At 35.3% G+C, this 6140-nt stretch overlaps 1 pseudogene across 1 annotated transcript; it reads left to right on the top strand.

Moving 5' to 3' along the window:
• The first annotated feature begins 1313 nt into the window (after positions 1–1313).
• Positions 1314–2899, top strand: LOC309823198 (elongation factor 1-alpha 1-like; annotated as a pseudogene). Its single transcript has 2 exons — positions 1314–1818; positions 2116–2899. The product of its transcript is annotated as an elongation factor 1-alpha 1-like (transcript).
• The last annotated feature ends 3241 nt before the right edge of the window (positions 2900–6140 follow it).

Genomic DNA, 6140 nt, shown 5'->3' with positions numbered 1-6140 from the left:
TCACATTTGTGTCATTATTACATTTTAAAAATTCATTTAAGCTAGGAAAAATTAAGTGAATATGTTCTCTTCTGTTATTTTCATAGTCCAAGGAGTTGATAGACCAGCCAGACCACCTAGTATTTACTATAATCTATTAAAATTTTTATAACTACTTCATCTATCTCCAACTTTATTTCATTTTAAGTAAACTATACAAACCCTCCCACTGGTTTAATTGTACTAAAGTTATTCAGTGTTTTCGTTTTGCTTTCTCTTTCCAAAATAATTTAAAATATTTCTCATAATTTAATCGCATTTGGTTTACCTGAGCTAACAGCCTCCCTCAAATTATCCTACCCCTCATCAACAGGAGGGTCAGCAAGAGCCCAGACAGTTAGAGTTGCTTTTATCAGAGCATGAATAACAATGAGCTGAAGATCTAAATTTAGGGGATACTTTGTTACCATCACACAATGAATACAAATATACTAGCATGTTTAATATTTTTAAAGCCTAAGAAGAATTCTACTTAGTATCAAAGGGTGGTGTGTCTTCCTGACTCCCCTTTGGAATCATGTCTCTTCGTTTTTAAGAGAATCTCTGGCAGCCATTGATTTTTTTAAAACTTCCTTTTATTTTCACTAAAACAGCCCAAGCAATCCAAAATACAGAATTCTTGATCAATTTCACCTTTTAAAAAGCCAACTTAGCTATTGTTAGATCTACTAGTTTCATTCATACATTCTCTTCTTATAGACTTGTGTGACCTCAAACCAGGGATGGCCTAGGAGCCAAATTTGCATCAAAGGACAATTTCATTTATCTTTCCCATATCATCAACTGCAGCTGTTACACACGACTGGATATGGAAAGGACTCATAAAGGACTGCATAAAGGCAATGCAGAGTACTAAAATGTACCATCAAAATATGTGTGAGATACTAAGTTTGCAGCTAAAGCCAGGCTATATAAACTAAAAACAAACAAAAACAAACAAACAAAAATAACACCTATGCTTTTTTAATAACAATGTAGGTAAGCTAGTACAGGGTGACCTCTGTGGGGATAATTTGTCAGATAAGTTGTCCTACTATTTAGTATATTCTTGATCAAGTTTAATACCATGATTCCAGACTTCTCAGGTAATAAGACTGAACAGCCACAGACAAGGTAAAAGCTAATTTCATGTTTATGTGTAAAATCATGTGTTACATATATCATTTGAAGACTGTGGGTGGAATCCAAGATTGTAAAGATTTCCTTCACAGCTTTTTTACAACAATTTTATCACCAGACAGGTGTTGTGAAATCACCACTAAATCTAAGCTAAAATGGGAAAGAAAAAAATTCATATCAACATCATTATAGTTGGACACTTACATTGGGGCAAGTAGACCACTGCTGGACATCGGATCTACAAATGTGGTGGATCAACAAAAGAACCATCAATAAGTTTGAGAAGGATGCTGCTGAGATGGGAAATGGCTCCTTCAAGGATACCTGCATCTTGGATAAACTGAAGGCTGAACATGAATGTCATATCACCATTGATATCTCCCTGTGGGAATTTGAGACCTAAAAGTATTATTTGAACTTCACTGATGCCCCAGGACACAGAGACTTAATCAAAAACATGATCACAGGCACATCACAGGCTGATTGTACTGTTTTGATTGTTGCTGCTGGTATTAGTGAATTTGAAACAGGTTTATCCAAGAACAAGCAGACCTGGAAGCATGCCCTTCTGACCTACACATTGGGTATGAAACAACTAAATGTTGATATTAACAAAATAGATTCTTTCAGCCAGAAGTTGTACAAGGATATTGTTAAAAAGTCAGCGGGGCTTCCCTGGTGGTGCAGTGGTTGAGAGTCAGCCTGCCGATGCAGGGGAGATGGGTTCGTGCCCCGGTCCGGGAAGATCCCACATGCCGCAGAGCAGCTGGGCCCGTGAGCCATGGCCTCTGAGCCTGCGCGTCTGGAGCCTGTGATCCACAACGGGAGAGGCCACAACAGTGAGAGGCCCGTGTACAGCAAAAAAAAAAAAAAAAAAATCTCAGCACCTACATTAAAAAATTGGCTCAACCCTAACATAGTAGCATTTGTGTTAATTTTGGGTTGAAACGATGACAGCGTGCTGGAGCCAAATGCTAAACTGTCGTGGTTTAAGGGATCGAAATTAACCCATAAAGATGGCAATGCCCATGGAACCATGCTGCTTGAAGCTCTGGGTTGCATTTTGCTACCAACTCATCTAACTGATCAGCCCTTTGGCTGTCCTCTAGGACATCTACAAAATTGTTCATGTTGGTATTATCCCTGTGGGACAGGTGGAGACTGGTGTTCTCAAACCAGGCATGGTGGTCACCTATGCTCCAGTCAATGTTACAACTGAAGTCAAGTTTGTTAAAATGCACCATGAAGTTTTGAGTGAAGCTCTTCCATATGGGCTTCAATGTCAAGAATGTGTCTCTCAAATATATTCATTCTGGAAATATGGCTGGTGACAGCAACGGTGACACAGCAATGGAAGCAGCTGACTTCAAGCCTCAGGTGATTATCCTGAACCACCCAGGGCAAATCAATGCTGGCTATGGACCTGTGCAGGATGTCACACAGCTCACACTACTTGCAGGTTTGCTGAGCTGAAGGAAAAGATTGATTGCTATTTGGAGAGAAACTGGAAGATGGCCCCCAATTTTTGAGACCTGGTGATGCTGCCACCATAGAAATAGTTCCTGGCAAGCCCATGTGTGTTGAGAGCTTCTCTGATAATCCTCCTCTGGATCGTTTTGCTGTTCATGACATGAGATGGGCAGTTGCTGTGGGTGTCATCAAAATAGTGGAAAAGGAGGCTGCTGGAGCTGGCAAGGTCACCGTGTCTGCCCAGAAAGCTCAGGATGAATACTATCCGTAATACCTGCCACCCTAATCTAGAAGATTAGGGTGGCAGGTAGAAGACCCATCTCAGAACTGTCTGTATCAACTGGCGATTTAAGTTGAATAGTAAATGACTAGTTAATGAAATAATAACAATACATTGAAAAACCTTCAGAAGGAAAGAGGAATATTTTGTCGATCATTTGTGTGTTTATGTGTGTGTGTGTGTGTGGTGGCTTTAAGTTATTAGTCTTTAAAATCAATACTTTTTAATAAAAACATGATCAAAAATCTGTCACAGAATTTTGAAACCCTTTGAAACAAAATTTAGTGAGAAACCTGTGTCTTCTTTCGGCCAACACTGTAACTTCCTATACTATGTAGTTAGGTGAATGATTTAAGAGTTGCCCATAATCCATTTCTGGTGTCCATCTGCCTAAACTTCAGGATTTGATAATTCTGAGTTAACATTTTTTTTCTAGGTGGGAATTTCAGGTTTGTTCACCTTTCATGAAGGGAGGTATCAAGTATGCTTTAAATACACAGTGAAAACCTATGGGATGGGGTCTGTTGATTACAACACTTCATAGATTAGGACAGACAAGTAATAAGCAACTTTCTTTTTATGTAAGCTACCTTATAAAAAGGCCAAAAACTGTAATGTTAATGGCCATGTGTTGCATATAATAAGTTGTGTGGTTTTGGTATAAGTAAATTTTTGAAATTCCTAAACTATTTCACTAATACACATTTATTTTATTTATATACAAGATACAAATTAATAAATATCATAAAATGGATTTTGGATTTAAAATATCACACATAAAATACAGATTGTGAACTACATATTGACAAAACATAAAAATTTAAAAGTTTGCTTTTAAAATATTAAACTATCATTGACCTGATTAATAAATATTTTTTTGTTTGTTTTATTATTTACACAGTTAAGAAGGTAGTAAACTGTCCATCTTGGAAGTAACCTAACTATCCTGTAGAAGTTTGGTAAATGATATAAATGATATAAAAAAGACTTAAACTTACCTTCATTATTAAATATCCCTTTCTAATTCCTTTTTGGGAAACTTTAAAGAGTTTACAAGTATTTAAAATAGTATGGATTACATATGTATGTTTTTAAGAAAATATTTGCTTTCTGAAGACATTTTTAAATAAGCAAATGCATTTTATTTCACATTTAAAATAACATTCCTATCAATTCAGCAATGCCAGGAATTCTTCAACAGAGAAGTTTTATCAATGTAGTATCTTTTTCTTTCCCAATGTTACAGTTTAGGGAAAGCCATCAAAATATTGTCTTCAGATAGGTCATGAAAGCATCTTATTTATTAGAAAAATTATTTAGACCAATACCAATGCACAAACTACTTCTTAATGCTCAATGACTATATATATATATATATATATGTATATATACATATATATACATATATATACATATATATATACATATATATACATATATATGTATATATACGTATATATATATATGCTCAATGACTATATATATATCTGTATATATATATATATATATATATTTACAATGAATTTCAAAGTCTAGGTCTTAGAACTGAAAACCTTGTATTTAGCTCTCTGATTAGTTTCAGTTTACCTGACACATGGGAAATAATGAAATGGAAGAATAATCTTAGCGTCTTATCTTTGGCCATGGTCAATACAAATATCATTTAATACTTGGATTACACAGAAAAAAGTCCCATGTAATTGTGACTTAATTGTTGACCATGTAGTTAATAAAATAAGCCACTTAACAATTAACATGTTATTTAAGATGTTACTTTAAGTCCCTCTTTCCTTTTTTTTTTTCTCCTTCCTCCTTTCCTGCTTTGTTTGCTTATAAAATCTTAAAGAAGATTTCAATTTCACTTAATTTTGTCAATGATTCTGTAAAGGATTTTTGTTACATTAGAAAAGAGAGTTTAGATTTTTTGAATTACTGTGTAGGCTATCATATTTACCCCAAATTTAAATAAGTATTTTAAATTAGTTTAGAATAAATGTAGCCCTGAATCCAGTCACTGAATACTATTTTTAACTACATGACATTTCCTAAGTCACAGTGGATTTTGTGTGGAAGTCACCAACCTCCCATTTATTTTCCAAGGACACTTAGAACTCCCCTGAGTACTTGTTATTGTTGAGCACGAGGTACTGGAGAAATTGTTAATTTACATTTCCTGAATTTTGTGAACTCTAGACATTTTGTCTCAGTGGAGGTCTGAAAACTGAAGCATTATTTCACACAGCAATGAGTTTGTTTTTTCCAGGCAGGCATTTTGATGAATAGCATGGGCAGCTAAACATCTATACCCTTCTCTCAGGTTCAATTCTGGTCATACCAGTGAGCAGAGACAAGGACATAAATAACGTGTTTGCAATTTGTACTGTGATCTGCGAACGGTGTGAGGGAAAAATAAACCCAATGTTTTTATGTGTAGATCAATTGCATTTAGGAGCCATTACAGAGAGCAGCCAACGAATTCCATCTCGGAGACCAGCTCTTGTCCAAGAGACATAGAATAGAAGGTCCCACCATTCCTTCACTTTTCGAAACATTGAAAATTTCCAGGAAGCTTGATTATTTTTAGGAGTGACAAGATGGAAAATATTATATAAATATAAGAATTTAGACCACAGGTAAAATAGTATCTGGCAAGCAATTTCATGCCATTTTTTGTTTGTTTGTTTTTTAACATCTTTATTGGAGTATAATTGCTTTACAACGGTGTTAGTTTCTGCTTTATAACAAAGTGAATCAGTTATACATATACATATATCCCCATATCTCTTCCCTCTTGCGTCTCCCTCCCTCCCACCCTCCCTATCCCACCCCTCTAGGTGGTTACAAAGCACCGAGATGATCTCCCTGTGCTATGCGGCTGTTTCCCACTAGCTATCTATTTTATATTTGGTAGTGTATATATGTCCATGCCACTCTCTCACTTTGTCCCAGCTTATCCTTCCCCCTCCCCATATCTTCAAGTCCATTCTCTAATAGGTCTGCATCTTTATTCCTGTCTTGCCCCTATAACCCATATATATGTGTTAGCATATGGTATTTATTTTTATTAATTTATTTTAATTTATTTTAATTTATTTATTCATTTTTATTTTATTTATTTTTCTCTTTCTGACTTATTTCACTCTGTATGACAGACTCTAGGTCCATCCATCTTACTACAAATAACTCAATTTTGTTTCTTTTTATGGCTGAGTAATATTCCATTGTACATGTG

Source organism: Grampus griseus, assembly GCF_964374135.1.
Source record: "Grampus griseus genome assembly, chromosome: 5".
Taxonomy (NCBI): domain Eukaryota; kingdom Metazoa; phylum Chordata; class Mammalia; order Artiodactyla; family Delphinidae; genus Grampus; species Grampus griseus.
This window is presented reverse-complemented; position numbering and strand designations above follow the sequence as displayed.